Below are 27,111 nucleotides of genomic sequence, written 5' to 3'. Positions count from 1 at the left end.
AGAAAAAGTATTCAAGGGTTCAGCAGACTTTTGCAACCACCAAATGAAACAAATTTATTTAAGATTAACTGTCATTTCCTACTATCATGTTACAAAAGCTTAATTAATTGCAAATAAGTTATTAGCACAACGTGAGATATTAGGTTATATGAAGGAAGAATGTGTTCTCATCATAAATTCACGTAAGACTTAGGGCTTTGTATAAATGATTCACTTGGGATAGAGCTTTCATTCACTAGCTATGAAATAACAGTATTCTGACAATAATATACACAAGAGGACTTTGCAATGTTACCAGGTGTTCTAAGTATAGAGTAACTTATTTTCTTAAATGGAGAGAAATAAAAACAGAATCATTACTCTTTGCATCTTAGAAATCATTGTATCCATTTAAAATTATCCAGCCCATTTCTTGTCTGCTAATAAAGTTAAAATACCTCTCATCACATGCCTTTTTAATGTGCCCTCACACTTCTTTCATCTTTTTTTAAGTGAAGGTATTACTTTCATTTTTAATTTATTGAATCATTTTCCTAGCAAAGTCTCTAGTATTTGAGCCAGTGTGATTCTCAATGGGGGGCTAAATCAAAGAGTTATGACTGAGAAGATTATCATGACCAGTCAAGGCAGTTTTAGCCTCAAGTACATTTTTGCAGGTCATTGGTTCCTACCTGAAGTGATCTCTCTGAAGTTCAATTCCGGGCAGCAAAAATACAGACACAAGTAACTCTTTTCCATTTATAACCCAGCCTTAATTGATCTCTGCAGATTTCCTAATTGCAGAGGTTACCTCTGGTAGGCCATTCATTTCCTCATCTGTGGAGCCTCACTGCCCTAACTAGCACTATAGGTGTTAGGCAGGGGCAGCAGAAAGCCCTTCCTAAATGCACAGTAAAGGAAGAACAGTTATCTCTTATCCCTACAATAATTTGTTTGCCTTAGAGGGAAAATGTGTCAGAATTTTAAAATTTGTGTAATGGTGCTCACGGTCCGGCATGGAGCCATATAGACCGACCTAAGAAAGTTTAAAGATTCTGAATGCACAAAAACAGGGCCTCACTGGGTTTCCTAGTCTCACAGTCTCATGCCAGCAGCAGTGCAAATTCGTCTCCTGAGAACTGCCTGTGAGCTGGAGCTGGCCTCCAGCCGCCATGAGCTAAGTGGCATGGTTGTGGATTCTCACCTCAGTAAACAGAGGTGTCTCCAAGCTGCACATTGTGGTGTCTGGAGGATTTAGCCTTTGCTAGCCCAGCGCCCCCCCCCCCAAAAAAAAGGAAAGAAAGAAAGAAAAGGTTTCTGGGTTACACACAGCTTTGATAGAAGCATAGACCCACTGCCTCCCAGAGTCAGCAGACAGCATGGCCCCCAGAGCGGGTGGTGAATTATCTCCACCTTGTTGAAAGGCTGAGATGGGTGGAGTCAGCAGCCAAGTTGGCTGCTTCAGTACTGACCACTGCAGTTTAAAGCAATATATTCATAATGAGTCAGCTCCAGATGGAATAAGACTTTAAATGGTTTACAGAGTGTATAAAAATGTATGTGAGCTTGGAAGAGAGAAGAAAATGAATACAAAGAGTTATATAAAGAAATAGTATAGGTAATATAAAAAATAAGCGATGTAAAGATGGATATTACACAGAGAGTCTGGATTATATTGTCTTTGGGATTTTTAACTGCAGAGAGGCATTTGATTGTAAAAGCTGCTGAGTTAAATCAATATATATACTTTAAAGATTATCTTGATATCAAAATTTGTGTCTAAGGATACGTTGCTTTGGAAAAGAGGTTTTGCTTTTGTTTCCACAGAAGTTGAGAACCTGTGGATTGCTTCCAGGCTAATATGTTTGACATGCCAAGAGCCCCTGAAAGGTCTCCAATGACACCATGGCCCAGATCATCCAACATCCAAAATCAACTTCAAGGCAACTGGCTCAGAGAACACAGCCTCACAGAATATTCCAGTTAGGATTGAACCATAATTCTAAGATTTAATTTATGTCCCCAAAAGATTACCAGCACTCTCTGTCAGCAAGAAGTAGCCTAAAAAACTATGCCCACATTCCCCCCAAATGGATTATGGATATTTGTCTTTATTTAAGTTATTGGTTACAAATTGTTATTGATCATAGTCAATCTATTTCTAAAAGAAGAAAGGGGATATAATATAGAAATATAAGATAAACATTTAATATTGCTATAGATTTTAGGTTCTGAAATAAATTTAAAGTTAATTTTATTATACTGTATGTATATTTCTACTCTTATTTAAAGTATTTTGTGCAACTCATTTAAAATTGTAGTGTATAATAGTTGAGAAATACAGATTAATAATTAGTCATCTATGATAATCAAACTTATAGTCATGTTAGTTAAGTTTTCTAGGTATACATAGATATATTTCAATTAGGTAGGTAATCTTCAAACACTTCAAAGACCTACAGAATATAGCATTTAAAATGTTTTAAAAACTTACACTTTCTGGACAGTGAGGCATGTCTGCTTCTGGTAGCACCAATTTATTTCAAAGAGAAAGATGGGCATCAAAGACACTTTATGTGGAGTTTATCTTCTTCTTAGCAAAAATAGCCATTTGGGCAAGAAACTGTTCTTGCCTTGACTGATTGACAAAATGTTATATCAACTGGACATGCAGGACCCACAGAAAGGTGATCACTGAACTTTGCAAGGCGAGATGGTCCTTCAGATTCCTGCTTCACAGAGAAAACTGCCAGACATTCTACAGGACACAGAGAAAAAAATGACTGAGAGACTAGGCCTATGGGCTGAAGATGGATGCCCCAATGTTACAAAGGAAATTTGGGTAACTGTTCAGGCAGGCAAGTGTTTCTGTTATTTCCAGAATTTTGGATGTTGCTTGCAATGCATTTCCTGTTTACTTAGGTAATGTTATATCCTTCTGGGGTCTTTGATATAGTTGAAGACTAGATAGTTATAATTATAATTTTCCTTAGTAATGATAAAAGATAAATTAGATATGAAGCTTTAGACTCAAAATATAGGATAGACAGAAAATATTTTCTTTAACTTTACAAAATACAAATAGACTAGATATTATAACTGTAACTCTTGCTTGATAACTGTTTTATTGTATGCAATTTTAATAGGTTAAAGTTAAAACCTTCCTTTTGTTTAGACAGAAAAGGGGAAGTGATGGGCGAATGTCTTTCTGTATGCTGTGAATATGTTTTGCTCTGACTGGTTAATAAATAAAGCCATTTGGCCTATGGCAAGGCAGCTTAGAGGCAGGTAGGAAATTCAAAGAGAGAGATAGGAAGAAGGTGGGCAGAGAGGGGAGACACCAGTGAGCTGCCCAAAGAGCAACATGTAATGGGACGCAGGTAAAGCCATGGAACATGTGGTGATACATAGATTAATAGTTATGGGCTAATTTAAAATACAAGAGCTAGCTAGTAGTAAGTCTGAGCTAATGGCCAAGCAGTTATAATTAATATAAGCCTCTGTGTGCTTACTTGGGGGATGCGAGTGGGAGAGATTTGTCCTGACCCAGGCTGGCCAGGACAAAAAAAATCTTCCAGCTTCAGTGTAAGATAGTGTGAGCATAAAGAAAGGTATTTTAGCAATCAAATGCTATTTACTTCTATCTGCTTTTGAAATCTACTAACTCTTTTGGATGGAGTGCTTAATGCCGTTCACTGCAGTACATTTTATCATGAATCTGAAGTACTTTTTTTTTTTTTACTAACCCTAGACTACTATTTAAACATTATTTCTATTGCTATTTATTTATTGCTTAATTTTCAGCAGTTATCAAATACATGGAAAGAATCCTATCCTTCCACATTTTGTCGAATATAATTTTCTTATTACCTCTGAGCTAAATTTTCACCTGTATTTTCAGTTCTTGCTTTATTAATTATTTACTGTTAGTCTTTATATAATTTTAGTTCAATATACTTAAACTACATTTTACTGCTCTATATTTTGGCATCTTACAGATAAATGAAAGTGGTTCATATGATCTGTGGAGGCTCACAAAGATTTCCTGGTGAGATTTGAGCTTGCTTTACCCAGCATATCTGCATTAGGAGATTGCTGGACAATGTACATGGTTTCTAGGTGATTGGAAGAGTCTGAATTTGGCTGAGCTAGGGGGAGGTCTTTTGCTCCATCCCTGGGCATTCCTATAAAAGGCCCTTTAGAAGAGACAGGAGGGGCCAGTGGATGAGGACTCAGGCCCTCCCAAAGCTATCCTGTGTTTCAATTGTTACTCTCCCCTGTCTTTATATCTAAATCTCTAATTCCTTACTCCTCAAGAGTACCCTGGGGTAAAAAGTGGGAGCCAATCTCCCAGCTGGGTTCCCACAAATATCAAGTATCATATAATCTATTGAAGTCCTAATTACAAGGTCAAATTTCTGTTATATAAACCTTAACATTGAACTTTGGCCCACCACTAATCATAAAATGAATTAACTTGCATGGAGAAATTAATATACATTTTCAATTTTATACCAGTTTCCAAATCTAAATACTTCTACTTAATACATTGTATACTTTTAAGAGTAAATCGCAAGAATGAAATACACTTCTCAATTACAATTTCTTATCTTGTATGCATATGATAAAACTAGCAATTCTGCAATTCCGGGAGCAACTTACTAGTGTCTAAGAAACTACATCCTGGAAGGAGAATGGGGTCATTCTGTTTGTAGCCAAATGGTAGTGATAAGATTATTTTCAAAGGTTTTAATTTAAACAATTGACCGCAGAATCTTATTCAGAATCAATTCAAGCTGTTCCTTGAAAGCCAAAGTTAGGTGTAATGTGTCCCCTGGTTAATGTTACATGAAAAGTTTGACATTTAATTAATATAAAGAAGGCATTTTATGATTTTAATACTGTACTGTTTTACCTCTCTTGTTCAATGTTTCAGAACTATTACAATTTTATTTTATTTTATTTTACTATTGGACTTAAGCAATCATCACTCTTTTGTCAAGGATCTCTTTCAACTTTAAGACAATATGCCATTTTCCAAAATTCCCCTTCTGTTAGGATATTACAGTAAGCTGTGATAAACACCTACATATGTTGAGATGGATTTACTCAGTTTTCTAATGATGCAATCACTTAAATTCTTGTTATATTTTCTAAATAAGATGAACAAATGCTGTTCTTTTCTACTTCTTGGGAAGGATGGAAAGTTTCCCAGACACATATAGTCATATTTTCCTCAGCACTTAATTCAGACGTTATTCAGTCTGTGTTGTATTAGGACCTCTGGTTGGCAAGAAAAAAGTGAAGAAACACACATTTTAAGAATTTATATCAATTTAGTTATTAGTTAATGAAGCCAATGTAAAAATCAAGAATTAACTAGTTCCTTTGCAGTGAATAAGTGAAGACAAGGCTAACCTTGGACAAAATTGAACTAAAACTCATCTTTATCTTATCTCTTCTTATCTTGTACTATAGGTTCTTGTTGTTGACTCCATAGTTACCTCCAAATTTTATCATTGAAGCTAATAGAGATATGTTCATTACTGTGTTAAATGAATAGACTATCTTTTCTTTTTATATAGTTTTAGTTTTAATTAAAATGAAATTACATCACATCTTTTTCCCTTTTCTCCATCTAACTCCTTCCGTGGGGTATTCACATTGTTAACCTCTTTTTCTTTTTCTCTTTTTTTGTTATTGCTGCATGTCTTTTGTGCATATATAAATACAACCTGAGGAGTCCATTAAGTGTTGCTTATGTGTTTACCCTTTCAGAGCTGACCACTTTGTATTAGATAACCTGTTAGAGGACTTACTCCTAGTAGAAACTAGTTATCCATTTGTCAGTATTCATCAGTTTCCAACAGTTCTCTGTCAAGGTTGGTCATGGTGAGATTTTCCCATCCTATGTTGTCATGTCCATTAGTGTTGTCTTGGTTCAGATTATTTAAGTAGTTAAAATGCAGAGATATTATGGGTGTAGCTTGCCTGTCATTTTTGAGAGACACAGAAAGTCATGATCTCAGGACAGGGTTCCTCATAGTTTGTCTGTTGAAATATTCTACCCTTTCTGACCACCGGTTCACAAGTTCTTCAGACCACAGTATAAACATGGAGTAAACCATTAGAGCAAAATGGGACCACAGAAGCAGCTAGATAAAGGAATAGAATATGTTTTTATTAAAAAAAAAAAGATTTACTGTATTAAACACAAATACATGAGAGAGAGAGAGAGAGAGAGAGAGAGAGAGAGAGAGAGAGAGAGAGAGAGAGAGAGAGACTCACTATGTATTTCTAGCAGACTGGGACTCACTATGTAGACTAAGCAGAACTCAAACTCAGAGAAACCTACCCACCTTTGTTTCCTAATTGTTGGAGTTAAAATGGGTGCCACCATATCGGCAGGATGTACTTTTATTATTTTAAATTTTATGTATATTAGTGTGTGGAGGCAGGTGATTGAGCATTTGAGTGCTGGTGCCTACAGAGGTCAAAAAGGTAGAGTTACAGGTAGTTGTGAACTGCCTAACTTGGATGTTAGGGCCTGAATGTGGGTCCTATGAAAGAGTAGCAAGTACTATTAACTGCAGAGCTATTTCTGAAATAGAATATTTTAATTAGACTTGTGTTGCACCCTTTATCCAGAACAGGAAAATATGGCAAATCTCATAAATTTTCTGCAACGGTGATTGAAAGATATATTAGATAATTGATTCAATCATTGTTTTTATTATTGTTTTTTCTTCTTCTGGCTATGTTTCCCTTCTACAGAGACTTCTTATGCAGAGAAAATCCACAGATTTGCTTACAAATCTTTTGAAAGTGAAGTATATCAAATATATGCCTGTGAAGAAAGTTTGAATATACGAAGTCATGGTAGGATGTCCTCTGAAAATCAAATTGAGAGATTCCTAACTTACAAGAATGGCTTTGGTGCTGAATTTCAGTGTGGAACAGCAATTGAATAGAAGCAGGTGGCACCTTGTGGACTACGGATTTTAGACTGACATAATTCCATAACTCCTAATAAAATTCTTGTCACCTCATTTATGTGTCCAAAAGTTCTCCCAGAATATTATTTATTTTAAATAAAATTGTATTTTATTTAGGAAAATAATGTGATATTTATAATGAATAGAAATCATGAAAGGACCAGACAATTCCATAAGTACCAACTCACATATTTAGTCATTCCTATCATTTATGTCATAAACGTGTGAGATATATGGGTTTTAATGTATTTATTTATTGTTATTAACTATGCCTATATTTTCAATTTTTTAAAAATAGTTAACCCCTTTTGTGCTTGCAGGATTCCATCAAATCTATAACATTATGTATAGATTCCATATCTCTGCTTTCCTAGCCCTGTGAAAGTTTCTTGTTTCAGATGAAATTTGACAGCATCTGAGAAGTACTACGCAGGCATTTTGTAAAATGTCCCTCAATTGGCTTTTGCCCCAAGGCTTCTTCATGATGATTACTGTAATGCAGTGTCTTGGAGAGGAAAATTAGAGATGTAAAATGCCATTTTTTTCACATCATATCTAGTATATCTAATCACTCTGGCTTAGCCCTGCTGATACTGACCTTGACCGTATGGCTGATGCAGCATTCCTTACTTAGATTTCTTCAAGGTATCAATTACACCCTGTCATTTCTGAATAGCACAAGTTACCTGGAATCCTCTGTGTACCCAGAACTAAAGTGGGTGGAAATTATATTCCATCACATTTAGGGCATTGTTATGGAAACAAATATCTTAGAAGTCTTTCACACAAGTTTTTCTTATGCCTCCTTCTTAACTGTGTATTCAATTTTTTTTTTTATTAGTAGGGACTGAGATCTTATTTTATATTTTGTATCATATTCTAAAAGCTACCTTTTTGTTCTGTCATTCATATTGTTTACTTTTGACCTGGAAAGCTTTCTCCTTTGATTCCTGAACACTATTTTTTTGTTTGTTTATTTTCGAGACAGGGTTTCTCTGTTTAGTTTTGGTGCCTTTCTTGGATCTCACCCTGTAGACCAGGCTGGCCTCAAACTCACAGAGGTCCACCTGGTTGCTGCCTCCCGAGTGCTGGGATTAAAAGCATGCACCACCGCTGCCCAGCCGATCCATGAACACTTTAACATATACATCTTAGTCAACTTTCTGTTAGCTCCAAGATTTCGAGAGCCCAAAACAAGACTGGTTGTTTTCAGTGGGCTGTGGCTGTGGCAAGGCAACAGATTGTAGAGCTATATGACAAGGGACAACAATTCACTTCATGGGCCGGGAATCAAAGGGAAGAGAAAAGCACAAGAGCCTCGCAGTCACCATCAATGGCATGCCTGCAACACACTAAGGACCTCTTTGTAGGGCTTAACTCCAGGGGTTATACAACCCCTAGGAACATCAAAATGAAAACAAGAGGTCAAAACAGTCAGCTTTAGAGTAAAGATCCAGAAAACAAGAAGTACTCACTCATTTCCTTAGGCAGACATCAGAAATATTTTTACTTCTGCCTTGGCCAGAGGCAACAATGCCAGAAGGGATATCTGGTTACTGATTTGTGATCTTGTTCTTTCCTTTTCATACAACATAAAGGAGTACTCCTGCCTAAGATTGATACCTGAAGACATGACTGAAACTGAAAGATGCTTGGAAAATCTTCACTCAGCTCTGGAACAACAGAAAAGGCACCTAGGTGTCAAGATCAAAGCCAACACAAGCATCTGGGTATATATGCAAGATTCAAACTCACCTGAAAAAAAGTTTCATTTTAAAGGAAAGTTTTTAAAAGACAAAATAAGAAAGAAGATGAATACATAAGCAGAGAGTAACATAGCACTGGTTCCTAGCTCATATAAGACAATCAGGAATATTTTAGAAAAGGTTTTTGATTTTTTTTTTTTTGTGTGTGTGTGTGTGTGTTTATACCATGGCAGTTGACTTTTAGTGTTGCAAGGACTCGCAGTTAGAACTCTGTCTTTAGTCTCAGAAGAGATTTAAGACCTTAAACTTTTAAATGTTGTTGGGACTGATTAAAACTCTAAGAATTTGTGAGTTTGGAGTAGAAGCATTTTTCATCATGAGATGGCCATGAGGCTGTAGGGACCAAGACTGTTGTGGTTTGAATCTGAAATATTGCACACATACTCCTGAGTTTGAATCTTGGCACTTAACTGATGGACCTGCTTTGGAGGTTGAGACATTTTGATGAGATGGCATAGAGTATGAGATAGTGGGTCACAGTGAGTAGGCACTGAGTTACAACCTGTCTCTAATTCAACACAAGCTTCCCCTCTCTCCTGGCCCACAAAAAGTGAAGAGTCCCAGCCATATGTTCCCACTACCATAGAATAAGTACATCCTACCTTCCAGAACACAGTGGTCCATTTTATACTCTAAACCAAAGAATGTTTTTTTCCCTGAAGTTGCTTCCACAGGCATTGGTTACAGCTATGAGAAAAGTAACTAATAAAATGACAGATCATGAAATAAAAGTATTGGGCATTGAAGTATTACACAATTAACAGAAGTGAAATATGTGAAAGTGAGTTAACAATTTCTGTGAAGTCATTTTTGTGTATCACACGGTTCATGCTCCAGAACATCCTGTCTTCATTCTCTCACACATCTCTACAAATCCCATAACACACATCAGTAAGTTCATGGGGGATTCCCACACTGCTTACAAAATAAGAAACATATTGTGTGAATTAGCCAGACAAGAGTTTCTAATAAAAGTGTGGGCACCATAGGAAACCTTATGACAACCATTATAACTGGGATCTGATAAGAAGAAAACCCATTCCCAATAGACAGACTGATTTGTAATACACCATACAAATAATAGGATTGTGATCAATAACAGTTTTATTAAAAGGTCTGAAATTTGGAAAGGCACATTAGAAGCATGGTGGGTATGGGCATAGGTAGTTTATATGTGGCTGTACTTTAAACTGGACTATACTATAGGGAAAAAAGATGTATTTTATAAAGAATTCATATCAGATAGCACTCATTACAGATGGGGTTCACTACTCCATTGCAAAAACAGTCTTCCCTTCTATGGACTGCCACTCATCCTCTTCTCTAGTCATTCCAATATTTCAATGCATTGGTGGAGCAACCAGTATGGGTGAAATGCAGAAACTTTGCCATATTACAGACTTTACAGATGACTTTAATGCTGTGCCCAGTATGATAATAATACACCAAAAGATGGTCTCCAATGTAACATTATTATTATTACTTTTCGATATTAACAAACAATCTAATGCCAATAGGATTACACTGAATCACTTCCATTACATAGAGGACAAAAATGTTTTCCTCATTCAAACAATAAATTACTCAGAATGTAGGCTTGCCTTTCATGCCCTCCTGTGTTTATCAGAAATGTAATCAAAGACTAATAAAATTCTATAGGCACTTACACATTATCTGATTTGATATCATTTCTAAGGAAGGTAGCCATGGCACAGTAAAAAAAAAAAATTGACGCATTGAGGAAATGACAAACTAAATGTTTCATTCTAACCTCTCAAGCTGAAATAATTAGCCTTATAGCATAATGGAGTAAATTGCTGAAGACACCTTTCAGGTTTTGAATCCTCTTCCACTGAATGTAGAAGGTACACTGAAATATATCTATTTCTATGTTTCTCTTATGAGTGGTCATCATAGTTAAGAACAGTGGGAGCTGCCTTTCTTTACTAACCTAACTGGCCTCCCATAAGAGCTGTCTCCTGTTTGCAGTACCTTTATATCTGCCTCTTTGAAGTCTTAAGCATTCAAAAAGTAAGTGCTTCAATTGAGAGGTTAATTATGACTCAATTGAACTGAAGTTAACATATCATTTTATTATTATTTTTAACTTCTTGTTCCTCTTAAATAACACTTCAAATTTACCTGCTGCATTGCCAATTTTATAATCATCAGAAATAAAATCACTCCAGCGGAATGGAAATGGAAAAAAAGAAAACAGAGCACCAGGAAATCTTATTCCTCTGTACTGAAATGCATCACATCCTCCATTTATAGCCAAGCCTTAATCCTCAACTTGATTATATTTTTAATAATTTATTTATATTTCTGTTTATGGGTATTTTGCCTGCATGTGTGTAAGTGCATCCCAGGCATGCAGAGTCCCAGAGGTCAGAATCGGATCCCTGGTACTGGAGTTAGAGACTACAGTTAGCTATCATATGGGTGCTGAGAATCAAACGTTAGTGCTCTGCAAGAATTTCCAAAGTTCTTAACCTCCCCCACCCAGGCATCTCAATGATTCCTTGACTATATTTTGATATAAGTCCATCTATGAGTAAATTTAAAAAGGAAATGAGAAACCATAATCTGATAGAACTGGTTTCTTTAGGAGGAGAAAAACAGGCTTACATAGTGTTCCCTCACATGTACATACATGGATGGAAGGCCATTTAAGACACAGTGAAGAGGCATTTACAATCTAGAAAGAGTGACTTCATCAGAACCCCGGGTTAACATTGTTCTATGTAGTACCTAGAATTATGAAAAGATACGATATTGTTTAGACTATCAGTATATAACATTTTATAAAACTGCCTTTTCAGGTTAATACACTACAAACAAGTTTAACAGTGTTTTAGGTCAAGCAAGGATGAAAGCTTAGGTGATTATGTTAGATGTGCATTCTCAAATAGCTGACATATTGACTAAGAGCAGAAGGAAATGCAACAGATGCTGAATAAGGATGCACCACCATCAGCAGTCATCCGTTGTCCTTTAAAAACAAACAAGTAAAGCAACAGAAACAAAGCGGCTGCATAGTTTCCTCCTAGGTCTGTGATATATGGGTTCCCTTCCCCTTTATACATTATAAATAGCCGTTAGTGGTGATTATAATCATTTCCTTAGATTACACCAAGTGGAGATCTGATTTATAGATAAACATAATTGTCATCCAACAATGAATAGAGTGATAGATGCCCTTAGGGATCATCATTCAAGCCCAGGTTGTATTAGGTTGTAGCAATTCTCGTTCTAATGGAGAGTTTATACAAGTTGGGACTATATAATCTCCTCTCATTTCATTTTTAACATTAAACATGTAGATGTATGGGTGTTTGAGTAGATATTAAATATCGTATAATTCATTGTATGACATGAAATTCTTACCCTTCAAAACCAATTTTGCTGGTCACTTTATGATACACTCACTGTTTGGACACTTAGTTTGACTCTACAAGATTTATTGTTGGTGTGACCTTCTCATTCCTGAATCATAATGACCATGTGCATGCTTAGATTAAATCCTATCAATAGGCTCCTGGCTCCAACTCCTTCCAGTCCACATTTAGGTCTTTCAGTGATGTTATAAGAAAAGGGTTTATTTTCCAATAAGAAGGATACTTCTTAAAGAGGTCTGATGGTTTTAATATTTTTATCCACAGGAAAACTGGCTTGATATATCTAGAAAATAAAGAGAAATGTTATCAAATTAGAAATAAATACTAGCATTATTATACTACTGAAATATACTGTTTTATTAGTGTGATTTTACATTTAAAGCTGTCAGATTCTTTTCTGACTATGTAACACAGAAAGGCAACTTTACACATTTAGTATATATTCTGAAAGACAAAAAAAAATACTCACCAAAATATCTTGAGTAAATGGCACAAGAGGAGAGCTGTTAATGGCAATATTTACAGTGAGTGGATAATAGTATTTTTCTAGTGAGTATGTGTTAGGTTTCATCTTCTCCTCAACTATACCTTGGAGCAGTCATGCTCTCATTTTTCATTCAATATGAATAATCCATACACAGTATGAAGAATTTTCTGGGAAGGAGAAAAATTATGTTGATGTTTCTGTTACAAGAAATCTGGGGTCCCACTGGAGTTACCATATGATATCGAGGAAATTGGATCCCTCTTGGGCTTCTTAGTCTCATTAATATAAGAATTTAAGAACAGATTCAAATGGAAACTTGCTGATAATTTTGTTAGAGTTTAAGAGAAAAATCCTAAGGCAAGCAAGCTGTAAATCTAGGCATCTGTCTAGAGAAGGAGGAGAGAAAAGAGAAAAAAAAAAACAGCATTGTTGCTTGAGGTAATCCGACTTGCCACATCCTGGAATTGAAGCCACATAATGGAAAAGAGCTTTAAACAAAGAATGGAAATTTGCCCAAATTGCAGAGAAAGCTTATTTAGGATCTTCCAAGCATCAGAAGGAGACAGAAGAAAAGGGAGAAACAATAATAACAATAAAAGGAGAGAGGCTATCTCTTTCTAAGTAGACTCAAAGGTTTGACAAACACAAGAGAACCTAATGACTACTACTAGGAACTGCAGTGTGGGCAGGAATTTGGGGAAGGAAAAGTACATCATCTCATTGAAGACACATCCCTGTGTCTCTTTACTATGGCTTTGTTTGAACCCACTTTTCTGGATGATGGTCCCTTGCTCAGTTGATTGAGCTGCCCAATTTACTAACTCATACTGGAAGAGACCAAGGAATGTCTCTACCTGGCAGTAGAGTCCATTCTTTTGACTAGGAACAGCATCTTCTCCTGAATGGGCCTTCAATGCTGCCCTAACATTTGAAGGCTTATGTAAATGAGGATGGTCCCTATGAATAAAACTATCCTGGCTTAGGAGAAAATGTTATAATCTGTTGTACAATCAAATTAAAATAAGGTTTGGGAAGGCAGAATTGGTAAAGCAGCTAAAAACTTACCAACTCCAACAGCATCATGTACTGGCCTGTTTGTGGTTGGTGACGAATGCCAGGACTCTTACAAATCTGGAAAGTGGATTCTTGAAGCACTTTACATTTAAATAGTTTTAAAATGTGCCTCTAGTTTTTTTTTTTTTGTTTTTTTTTTTTTCATTTGGAATTAGGAGGTCTTATGCAGTCATGTTATCTTTAAGATACTAAATAGCTCAGTTATTTATGACCAGGGAGGTATTCCAGTGCTGAGACATACTGCAGTAACAATAGCATCAACACATGTAATACTATCCTAGCTTAATTTGTGACTTTTGCGTCTCCTTAGCCCTAGGTAGCAGGTAAGATAGCCCTTTAACAATATATGAGAAAGAAATTAAAGCAAGAGTTAATGACTAGCTTGCCTGGGGCCTTTGTAAATTAGTTAGAGAATTAGGCAGAACAACTCGGTTTCCTGATTAACAGCTCTGTGATCTCTCTACTGGCCCATTCAGTTAAGAGCATGGAGTCTTCTGTCTAGCAGCTATGACATCGCTTATGGTATTCTTACTCACTGTGTGACCTTGGGCAAAATGTTCAGTTACTCTAGGCTGCCAAATTTTCCAGGAATAATGAATGAATGAAGTTAACTGCACATTTTCCCTTTAATAAAATTAACCAGGTTGTTTACAAGGTGCTTTCTTTACCCTCTTCCCATATAACTCAAGCAAATCTTTAATGATACAAAGTTGCCTATGTATTTCTTCCCCAACAAACTTTTTTTTTCTTCTGGTAGCATGATATTTTTTCATTTTCTAGTATATTCTAAAGTGATATTGGAGTATCCATTGTGTGTCATATTCACTAATGCATATAGGAGACAAAGAAATAAATGTCCATTTTGATGTCACAGAATTAGTAACTTAGTAGGAAAAAGGTTAAGTTGTATATTGGTATTATTCGAAGGACCAATGGTAACTCTTAGAAGGTACTCTATTAATTTAAAAATACAGGTCTTGCTTTCTTTATTCAATAGCATAATTGATTCAAGTCAGAATGAATTTAAATCCCCCCTGTGTATAATTACTAAACTACTCAAGTCATCTGAGTAAGTAAATGATAGAGTTGGTTAAATATCAGTTAGTCAAAGATCACTGTGTTTGGCCACACCCTCATACTGAGCACCTTCAACAATCAGAAACCAAAGTGGCAGTATTTCTTTTACTGATCAGAAAAAAAAAATAGATAAGTCAATCTCTAATCCTTGGGAAGGAACTAACATTCTAAACAATCCAGAAGTTCTGGAAAATAATCACCTAGCTCAGAGGCTTTTGGGTAAAGACTAAAGACAGTTTCCCTTCTCTCAACAGTTATTACAAAAGGGCCTGTCAATAACTTACAGAGGAGATGCTCTTCGGAAGTGCTGTATGATCTTGGAACTTTAAGAAATAGTACAAAATCTCCTTAAAATTATAAACTCTCACAATGGTCCTGTTGACAGTTGTTCACTCTCACTCCTGGAGTCTACTCTGCCCTACATAATGTTTTGGTGGTCATTATCAATTTTCACCCCACTGTTTTCAGAACTTTGGGTTACCCCAAATGGGAAAGTATGGCATAATGATATCAGGGAAATCTGGGTCACTTCATTGAGTTCTTAGTTTTGTTAATAGAAAAAAATAATTTAGAAGAAATCTCAAAGATAATTTTATTAGAACTTTGAAGAATATATTTAGTTTATGTTTTGTCATAGGGAAATCATGTCATTTGCAACCCAGTAGCAAAGGAAGGTAAAGATCAAAAAGAAAGAGATAGAAAAGAAGCCAAAAAAAAAACAAAAAACAAAAAACAAAAACAGAACAAACACCAAATACCACAAGCTAAAGCAAAAGCTTCCACACAAATTTGGGAGTGGTGAAGAGGTGGAGATGACAGTATATTCCTCGATGGTCTGTCCTGTCCCTCGACTTTAGTAAAGTTATCTTGTTCCGTTTGAAGAAGAAGAAAAAGGAGCAACAGGGCGAAGGAAAAGGGAAGTTAGGAAGGACAAAGAACAAAAAAAGGAAATACATTTTTCTAAGTCTTAAATTTAGACAACTGGGTAGACCTTAGCATAGCTGCTCCACTTGGCTCCATTAGTGGCTGGAAAGAAATGGGCTTTCTTTCTTGTAGTTTAGGGTGAGTCGTTATTTCTGAGGCTTGGCTCCTAGACATGGGATTAACATTCTTAGTTTAATTAACTTTTATGTATCAGATGTCTTAGAATGTTAGCTTTCTAAGAGGATCAGAGACAGAAATTAGTTTAGATTTGTTTGTTTTTGTTTTTGTTTGTTTGTTTGGTTGGTTGGTTGGTTTTTTAACTAGGGAAAAGTAGCTTCTCATGAATGGATCTCAGCAGAGACATCATCAAGGCTATTGTAACTCTGGCTCCACTGAAGAGGTAGCTAAATCAAACTCATCTAACATAATGATGTAAAATAGCCCAATGTGTATAACCCATCTTCACCATGACAATCTATTGTTTCAATTCTAAAGCTATTCACAAAAGTAGTTAATGGAAAGAGGGGAGTTTCAGTATCAACTCTCATGTGCAACTTCTAGGAAGAAGTTAGAAGAAGGCATTCTGGACCTGACGAAGAAGGATATTTCCTGTTTCTTCTCAGAAAAAGCTTGGAGAAGACGTTCTGGACCTAAGAAAGAAGGATATTTCCTGTTTCCATCTAAAGACAATAATAAAACTATTTACTTTGAGGGGTACCTGACACAAACTGCCTAGCCAATATATAATGTTAGCCCTCCTCAACATAATTCAGGTTTTTTCACAATAAGCATTTTGGTTGTTGCCCAATCTTCTTTTTCCTGAGGTTACTACAATTTGCCTTATAATAAACTCTATTTGTTGCACTTAATTCCTTGTGTAATGCCTGGATTCTTTAAAGAGATCATAAAGATGAAAGGAAGCAAGAAAAGTTCAGTATGAGATTCCAGTAATATTAACTGTATAATTTTCAAAAAGGTCGTGACAGCTTTCAAAGATTAAGGAGTTTTATTACATCACAATTTTGTATTTCTTCTTTTAGAAGCTGTAGAAACAAAGGTAACTAAGACTTTTCATATAATAGTTATAAAATAAGAAGAATATAGCAAAAGCTTAGAAATAGTTAACATTGGTTTACTCATATTTATCATATACTATTAAATATTGAAAATATTGTTTTCTAAAAATTGTATGCTTCCTTATATCTTATTGAAATGTATATATTGATAATGAGATAGTGTTTCATATTCCCTAGGCTGCCTGTGTGCTTACTACCTAGACAAAGAATACCTTGAACTTCCTGCTTTCTCCTCAGACATGCTAAGATTCCAGGTGTTCATCATCACAGCTCATTTATGTAGTGTTAGAGACTGAATCCTGGATCTTTTTCTAAATCATTCCCGTAGTGAAACTACAGGTCCATCTTATGTGTCATGGATTTTTCTTACTACTTCATTGTTCAAGTTTATAGGACAGAATTGAAAAAAAATTAATAAAGTATCTGCAACAATATGTTTTTCATTGAATTTTAGTTTCTTATTCCTAAGACATGTCTTAAAATTCAAATGCTTCTAGCACTTCAGGAACTATGACAGCCCCTGGAAGCCTGGGGATAGGAAAGTTTATCCTAAACAGAGTAATGGTCCACATTTCCTCAGCTATCAAACTATTACCTTTCATTTACTGGCAAAGTTAGTATATTCAACAGGAATGCAGAATTCCAGGTTGACACTGATCTTCAAAGAAATGACACAATAGATTTTTACTCTGCATTACCCAAGGAATGGATTTAGGTAGGGATAGTCTTGCTAGATCTGGAACATGAAGGAATATTACAGGTATAAAGGACACTTTTTTCTTTTTCAAGATGGAAAATTTTTGAGAGTCCATCTTCTTTGGCCAATATTTGACTACAAAACAAACACGTGGCAAGAAAAATCTGTTCATAAAATAAAAGCACCAAGAGTCCTAAGTCCTCTTCTATCAAGCCTATTTTGAAATTGTTCTAGAATTTGTCATAGGACTTCCTATTAGATGGCTATGGGCATAGTTTGAGCAAACTGTAATTAAATGCATTTCTCATTATCAATTTATTTCCTTCTTAAAATACACTTCTAATTTATAAATAATAAAATTGTAGTCAAAAGGTTTCTCTGATCTTGCCCGGTCCCATGTTCCCATGTTCCTTCTCTCCTGCCTGGCCCTGCGGTCCTTCAGCTGCTTATAAAATAATCATTCAGATGTTTAATATTAATTACCAACTGTATGGTCTATGGTAGGCCTCTTGCTAGCAAGATCTTATATCTTAAATTAACCCATTTCTATTAGTCTATGTTTTGCCACGTGTTCTGTGGCTTACTGGTTTGCTGGCATGTGTTGTTCCTTGGGTGGCAGGCTGGCATCTCTCCCCAGGCTCCACCTTTCTCTTTCCTGTCTCTCTCCTTGAATTTCCCACCTGACTCTATGCTGCCTTCCCATAGGCCAAAGCAGCTTATTTATTAACCAGTTGGAACAACATATATTCACAGCATACAGAAAGACATCCCCCAGCATAAAATAATCATAAGATTTATTCATATAGACAGATACTTTGTGAACTTATTACATTCATTTTTACTACATAAATCTTATTTCATCTTGACATATGTAAAATACTGTCTTAAATATACATTTCATGCTAATTCTTTATATTGTGATATGTATATTTCCCAAATGATGAGGAAAATGTTATACTTCCTGTACACACACACACACACACACACACACACACATATATATATATATATATATATGTATATATATATATATATATGTATATATTCCATTATACTTTCACATTTATGAACCAGGCCTACATACATTGTAGCATGCAAAAGAAAATTTTATTTATTATTTCCTCTATAATCAATAGGCCACCATGGCATTGTATTTATAAACTATAAACAGAAATATGTAACTATTCTCATTGCATTAGGTAAATCAAAAGTAATGGACACCCCACCTATTGAAGATACTCAGTGTTCACTCAGTCCTCTTTTAATATTCAAAGTTCTACATGCAAGGACAAAGAGCAGTTGGATCATTGGCAGTTTGTGTGGCTAAATACAGGATATCAGGCTCTCTCTTATCTCTGTGGTATTCATCTTACTTTAGATTATATGAACTCAAACTAGTTCCACAATAAGGAAAATGATTCATCATTTAGAGGGTCTATGATTTTGTTAAAAATGTTCAAGACATGCCGGGCGGTGGTGGCGCACGCCTTTAATCCCAGCACTTGAGCAGAGCAGGCGATCTCTGTGAGTTCGAGCAGCCTGGCTACAAGTGAGTTCAGAAGCGCAAAGCTACATAGAGAAACCCTGTCTCGAAAAACAAAAAAAAAAAAAAAAAAAAGTTCAAGACAAAAGTAACAATTTTAAATCCAAATAACTTATGTAATTATTGTATATACATATGAATTCATTATTAAACAAATTGATCTTTACCTTGCCTTTGGTCTAAGCTTCTTTTCTTCTTTTTCTGTGCTCTCAATCTCATCATCCTTCTCAATGTTTATCCCAGATACACACACTGTAGGAAGTAATCATACCATCTGGTAATTAGTTCCACTGTGAATTCATATCTTAGCAGCCTCAACTGAGTCCTTGATCTTGTTTCTCCCTAGGGTTGGTTCTAAGATACCCTCCTGTCTTCTCACAACCCTAAATTCTACCTTTCTTAATTGCAACATAGCTTTATGTTCCTTGAGCCAAAGAGTTAGAAGGTGGAAAGTCCCTCAATTCTCAAATGTCTGAATACAAAAAAAGCTACTTCCCATACTGTCTTCTACCACTCTAAATAATCCTTCTGTTTAAGGATTTACTTTTTCTGGAAAATCTCTAGTTTCTGTTGTTCTTCAGTCTCTTTCACCTATGCTAATCTCCAATTCTGCTCTTACGTCTCCCACCTTAAATAGAGAACAAATTATTTCATTTCTTGAAACACTCACACCTACTTCTAGCCATTGTATTAATTTGATAGTCTCTTTAGTTGACATAATGTAGTTGACAATGTACTGTCTTCATCTTTGAGAATCTTGGTTAGTTTTAGATAGCCTTCAGCTTTGGCTACATTACAAATTGTCTTTCTGAACTATTTCAGATTGATGGAAGTCTTACCAGTTTTATAATAAAGCAGGATTGTGGTTGTATATTGGGTACCCTAATAAACTTGCTTGGGGATCAGGGGACAGAGACAGCCACTATATTAAACATAGAGGTCAGGCAGTGGCAGGACATGCCTTTAATCATAGCATTCAGGAGGCAGAGACCCATCCATGTCTATGTGAGTTCAAGGCCAAACTGGGAACAGAGCCAGGCATAGTAGCACACACACCTTTAATCCCAGCACTTGAAATCTCAAGTCTTTGCTTGGGAAGGACACATGTCTTTAATCTCAGGAAGTAATATGGCAGGACAACAAAATGTATATAAGGCATGAGGAAACAGGAACACGCTCTCTCTTGAGATTGAAGATTTCATAGAGGTAAAAACATGGCTGGCTTGTTCTGTTTCTCTAATCTTTCAGTCTTCACCTCAACAGCTGGCTCTGGGTTTTTTCTTTTTTTTAATTAATAAGACCACTCTAATCTTAGTAGATTTAGAAACTAAGTTATTTAGTTGATTCGGAAACTAGTGATCTGAGTTCCTCTTCTCCCTATAGGTTTGTGCCAAGCTCTAGAAACCACATTTGTAGAATACCCTGTATAATTTCTAGGCAGCTCCAACAAGGAGTCTTCCTCCTCTCAGGAAGTAAGTGTTTACAGCATACAGAACCTGGAGCAGTAGACTATTCAGTTTCATAAATCTGTGAATTGGAATTATATTTATTTATTAAGAGTGTCATGAACCTCTTCTTCCTCAAGGAAGGGATATTTTGATACCTTCTTGAGTTTACTATCTCATGTAATTTAACACAATTTAGACAAATACAGAGACCATACAGTTCTTTCATGGAAAATTGGCCCCATTATGTTCTTTCCATTCAGGAAGAACTGTTAATTTACCCTCTATGTGGAGATACACAATTGGGGAAGGGGATGACAACAAATTGTCTGACTTGAAGGCATAGCTTATAAAACTAAATAGGAGCTTACCAAATATTTACCATGTAGGTAAAATTATTCCAAAACCTTGTACTGGATTAGAGTACCTTTTAACAAAAGATGTTGGACCATAGTCTAGATTCAATATGTACTTTGATGTAATTAATTACTTATGATTTTATGTTCTAGCTAAGAATACCTAAGTTGGGGAAACACAACAGAAACAAGAAAAACACTTTTTGATTTCGTTTTTGTATTTTCTGTTTTGCCATATCTCAGAAATCCCTGTGACATTTACACAAATTTGAACTTTCAGTGGTAAGAAGCATCCATCGTCAAAGAGACAAACTTCATCCATGGAACATGTTAGACATTCACTTAAACAATAATGCCTTGTCTGCCATTTTCCTCTTGTGTCTGAAAGTCAGATGGCAGAAAATGAGTCACAATCTTATGGGAAATTGGGAGTTAGCAGAAAAAAAAATGAATGACTCCTAGATAGACTATTTGAGCAACTTTTGTTACTCACTTGTGTACCTTGCATCATGAGTGACAATGTTCCTAGAACTGGTCAATGAAAGGATTGGTTATTAGTTATCAAATGTCTGAGTATCTGGGACCCATCCCCTAGTGAATCAGTGAGGCTGACAGAAGAAAATAAGTTGAAGGTGATGGATATTACCTTGCTTAATGTTCTCTTTAAATATTTGCCCAAGGAAATGAGTACCATCAGAAGCCAGATGATCTGTTCCCTGGCCAGTTACTTTGAAACTATGAGTAGAAATATAGTAATATAGCTATGCCTACACAGTTTCTTAACAGTGAAGACATCCTGTCAAGATTCTTTGAGCATTGACAACCCTTCAGGGATTGTCTTAATAGTCACCCTTCTCTTGAGAAAACCAACAACTAAGTACTTGTCAAGGTAAGGACATGATCACTCAATCCTGTGAGCCCAGTACCGCGCTCTTAGGAATTTGATCAAAGATAAGGCAAATATTGACATAGAATCTATGCCTCTCATCCTTTCCTCTACACTGGCATAAATACAAAGAAATGTCCTTAAAATACTCACTGATATACTCTTTAAAGCCTGCTTTGTGGGTAACCCTATCTTTAAGACACCCCTCACAGCCAAATATTTAATGTTATCTGCTGCTGTTCCCATCTCTGAAAATTAAAAAAGAAAAGAAATTAGTTTCTTCTTTTTAATGAACAAGTATTCTTCCAATAACCATCTGAAAACTACCATGAATGTGATTCATTGAGGATTCACATATTCATGAGGAAATGTCATACCTGTCTCAGAATGGAGCAGTGACTTCTGCCTGGTTATGAATTCTCATTCCTAACAGACTGCATATGATGTATATTTAACCATCTAGTAAGCATTTATCTGAATGTCAATTGTTCAAAGATTATGTTCTTTGCCAAAATAGGTTTTCTTGGCAAGGGCTTCTGTGAGATAATTATAGAACTATGGTGTTCTCCTGTCTTGCCTGAGATTTCCTGATCACCTTTCTCCTGTGTCAGTTGAAGAAGGGGAATATTTAATTTGATATTCATTGTATATCTTACATAGCAAACTACATCAGGTTAATTAATTCATACTATATATTTTTCTATTTGACATTTTTATATTTCAATTCCCCACCTCAATCAAAATGGGCCTAATTTATGCATGCCATATGTTATTTTAAGTCCGAACTTTAAAAGCCATACTATTCTTTATCAGTTACTAACAATTGTGACATTGTCACAATTTCCATTTGTATATCAGATTATTTAAAGCAACACCCCCCAAATCCAAGAATTTTCTTTAAAGACGGTAATTTCAAATCCATACATTTGAAATTATTTCTAAACCAGACACAGAATAATTCAACACTAATATCTAAGGATCATTTTACAATACATGATAATTTCGTCTCTATATAATTTTACTTGCAAGATTCAGAATCACTATTCTGTCAGTCATAATTTTGCTTTGGATCAATCTTTCTTGGAAAATACAAATGCCTCAAAATTTTAGTATCATCCTAGTCTTAGGGGATCTTGTTCTTTTTATTTATAAAATAATACATGGTCCTCTCTATTTTGCACATAGAGAACTGCCCATTGACAACTGGGCCACTCATAGTGAACTTCCTTCAGAGACAATACATATGCAAAAAGACTATTTATTTGACTGTTTGGTACAAAAATCACATTGAATTTTCCAGAATTTTCACAGAGACCCACAGATGTCTCTGCCTGACAGCAAGCCTAGCTGTGTGGTGGCCACTGTGTCTCTATGTGCCCCTCCCAACTGACCTAGTTTATAACTCCTTCTGAGCAGACAGGCTATTCTTAGGGAAGCCAGGTGCACTGATTGAGCAGGCTGTGTGCAGACTTCTCTGTCACAGGTTAACTTGTGATTAATATGAAATATTGAGTTATTTCATCAAATTTGCTTCATAGATATTTCATAAAAAGGCCTGCTAGGAGTTCTTTTTTTATCCACTCATATCTAGGCCATGTTTCCTTATGACTACAGAATTTCCAAAATGGAGAGTATTATTTGCTGTTCTATATTAAGAATTTACAACATGTTTATGAACGAGGAAACATTTAATGACTAGACTGTGGTAGTTAGACATGGATGAGACTCATAGTGATTCTAAAAGGAAAGGGAAATGCATCCGATAGATGCTTCCTTTACAAAGTGCAAGAAATGTTAAGCTGTTCAGAGAGAGTTTAGAGAAGCCCCTTAGAAAACAGCATTTCTGTGAAATACCATAGCATCTCTATTTCATGAGGGTAAAGCAAATACTAGATTTGCCCGGGCCAATGGGTCTATGCATATATGACATACAAATAAAGCCTTTATTAAGTTGCACATTATTCCATGGACTATCTGTATCTGTAAACCCATTATAAAGGCAACAAATGTAAACAATATGGTGGTCTTTATTATTTAACAACTCCTCTTTTCTCCCAGTACTTCTTATTGATGATTCCTAGGACAAACCAAGAGGAGAAAACCAGCTTTCCCTTGGTTACTCACTCCGAAATCCTCAGATAAAATAGAAAATATTTACTCTCACATTCCAAACCATTTTCATTTTCTGAAGAAAAAAAATATTAAAAATTTAGCAAAGGAGATGAGAAATCACATTTTAGAAAACAACACACAAAACTCACTGGTTTACCATGTTTTGCTTTCATTTATTTTTATTTCATTTAATTTGTTTGAACTGTGATGTTGAAAACTGCTAAAAAATATTACTTTTATAAATTTAATACAGTAACAGGCTAAAAGGTAATGAATATGAAATTCTTACCTTGTATAAGGTGCTTTATTGCTTCTAACAGATTTCACTAACCTTTCACAAAACTGTAAACCATCTAAGAATATGTTCATTTTACATATTCGTTTCAAAAATTTTCAAGAGTTATTCAAGTTCTTTTATTTAGTAAATGGCAAATCATAGATCAATACGGGGACAGTATGATTGTATTGATTGAAAACAAGTCTTCTTATAATATTTCATCCTCGGGTTATATTTGTAAGACATGGCATATTTTGCATTTGTACAATTAGGATATCTAAAAGTACTTTTGTGATTTTAGTTCACATAAATGACAACATATGACTTCAAAAATAATTTTTCAAATATTTACTTATTTTGATTTTGTGTGTATCAGTGTTGTGCCTGTATGTATGCATGTGCATCATGGGTGTGCCTGTGGTCTGCAAACATCAGAAGAGTGTGTGTGAGTCCCTAGAATTGGAGCTACAGAACTGTTTTAGGCTTCTATGTATGTGGAAAACAAACTCAGATTCTCTGGAAGAGCAGGAAGTATTCTTGAATGCTCAGCCATCTTTCCAGCTCAAACCAATCAACCAACCAACCAACAAAATAGCCAAGCTTTTATGAGAAATTTTACTCAAATGGAAACTTAGGCAGACAAGCTAGCTTGTTCATGGTTTTTTTTAAGAATGAGGTATATTGGTAATTAATTCTCATTTCTACTTAAAAAATAAACATTCTTTTCTTTGCATCAAATAACCTCTTACATACATTATTTTTTTTCCTAGGTTGGTATGGTGGATAAAGAAATGTAAAAACAAAGAAACAAAAGAGGAGCTATTATTTATGTGAAATGGCTTTTTAAGTGTATAGTTTTTTATGGGCAGTATATATTTTGTTTGTATCTAGAATATAATTTTGTTTTACTTATAGTTTCAAGTTTTCCAAAACATAACTTGCCCACTGTTCAATGTTATCAGACAGTTTAGATTAGTTATGGTGATAATGACTTTTAAAAGAAAATTATAGTTTAAATTACATACTTGCGAAAAAAGATCTTTCAAAAATCGTTAAGTTTTATGGGCTGCTTTAATTATTTTAATCTTGCATTTCAGTGCAGAAATCTTTCCCACTGCCAAGTTAAATCTTTAGAAGAAAATGAAATATAATTATCTTTTCATATTATATGAAAATTTATGATATCATCAACACTTATGTAAGTTCCTTCAAGAAGTTAAGCCAGAGCTAGAAATCCATTCAGCCCAGCTTTGAACATGCCATCAGCAACAAACTTTGTCTTTTCACAAATCTGCAAGGGTATCTTGGGGCTGTGCTCAGCCTAAAGGAAACTTGTACTCTTGAAGATGGCTATTGTGGAGTTGAAGTCCAAATTACACTGTCCAGAACAGAAATCATTATCTCAGCCACCAGTACACAGAATGTTCTTGGTGATAAGGGTGGGTGGATCAGAGAACTACTCCTCTGGAAGAGGTTTGTTTCCCTTGAGGGCAGCAAAGAGTTGTATGTGGAAAAGATTGCCATAAGAGGAAGTGTGTCATGCCCAAATGGAGTCTCTACATTGCAAAACTCCAGGAGTGATGCCAATGTGAAGGGTCTTCTATGGTGTTCCAAGGCGGAGAGTGGAGCCAAAGGATGCACATTTGTGGTGTCTGAGAAGTTCTGCTGATGACGGTTAAGTCCATGGTGTCTGTGATTGGTGTGATGATCCACAGGAGAGATCTGTTAATTACTACAATGTCATGGCACTGCACCATGTGCAACTTAGACAAGATGTGCTGAGCAACAAAGTAAAGAGCATTCTTCCTTGGGACCAAGTGGCCAGATCAACCTAAAAAAAAAAAAAAATGAAAGAAAGAAAAGAAAAAAGCCTCTGATGTTCCAGGTGAGTATAGCGCTAGCTAGAGAGAAGATCTTGCCCACCAACCTTATCCCAGAACATAAGGATGGGAAGTCTGCACATCCATCATGCCCCAACCACCACCTCCAGCATAACAGAGTCTTAGCAGACGCGTCTGGAGGTTGGATGTTACACTGAAATGATATTTTATAAAAGTCTTCCACAAATGAAACAAACAAACAAGCAAACAAAAAAACAAAAAAGACTCATTGTAATATCTTAATTTGTAACAAAAGACTATTTAAAACCATTGGGGAAAAACTTACATACATAACTATTATTAAATAAAATATTTTCCCTTACCTTATATTTTGCTTGACATTTTTTGAGACAGGGTTTCTCTGTGTAGCTCTGGCTGCCCTGGACCTTGTTTTGTAGACCAGGCTGGCCTCGAATTCACAGAGATCTGCCTGGCTCTGCCTCTCTAGTACTGGGATTAAAGGCATGCACCAACACCACCCATCAGACATTTATTTTTAAATAAGAAAATACTATGAATAAACATACAAGATTGATATGAGTTTGCTTTATATCTACCTAAAATTTTTCCATTTCAGCAAGAATAAATCCAATGTTAATATTTATGTCAATAAGTAACAGTCATATATGACAGATATCTTTATTCAAATAGAAATTAAGTTTCTGTCCAATTGTATCATAATGCCTTTGGACTTTAATACTAATATTAATGTTGCTTCCTCTGTTTGAATATCTCATGAGCAATGAAACTGTTCTGTGTGCTTTCATCAACTTTCTCTAATTTTTCATCACTGTTTCAAATTGGTGCAACTACATCCATTTCCACACTAGAGAAACAAATAATACATCTTCCATGAGATGGTCTTGCACTAAAATGTATGGTTGAAGTTGCAGTTGTTAGTCTTCTTCTGCTGACTATAGAATCTTTTCCCCCGGTTTGTGTTTCATGAATATATATATTCAGAATTAAGCTGTCTTCTCCACCTTATGTAACTTCCCTAGTTATTAGCACATTTCAAAATCTTTTTATGCAGGATTGTTAAGAAATAAATGTGGCTTATGTTAAAGGTAAAGCATCTAATGTGTTTTCCCCCAATGGTATTTACTAGTAATCAAACAGAAATACATAGTGTCAACAGT

The 27,111-nt window shown here is 35.4% G+C and overlaps 1 pseudogene; it reads left to right on the top strand.

The window, feature by feature from the left end:
• The first annotated feature begins 1,084 nt into the window (after positions 1-1,084).
• LOC114699822 lies at positions 1,085-25,927 on the top strand (annotated as a pseudogene).
• The last annotated feature ends 1,184 nt before the right edge of the window (positions 25,928-27,111 follow it).

This window comes from Peromyscus leucopus, chromosome 17, assembly GCF_004664715.2.
Source record: "Peromyscus leucopus breed LL Stock chromosome 17, UCI_PerLeu_2.1, whole genome shotgun sequence".
NCBI classification, from domain to species: Eukaryota; Metazoa; Chordata; class Mammalia; order Rodentia; family Cricetidae; genus Peromyscus; species Peromyscus leucopus.
Note: the sequence above shows the minus strand (reverse complement) of the source record. Positions and strands in the feature narration are given on the sequence as shown.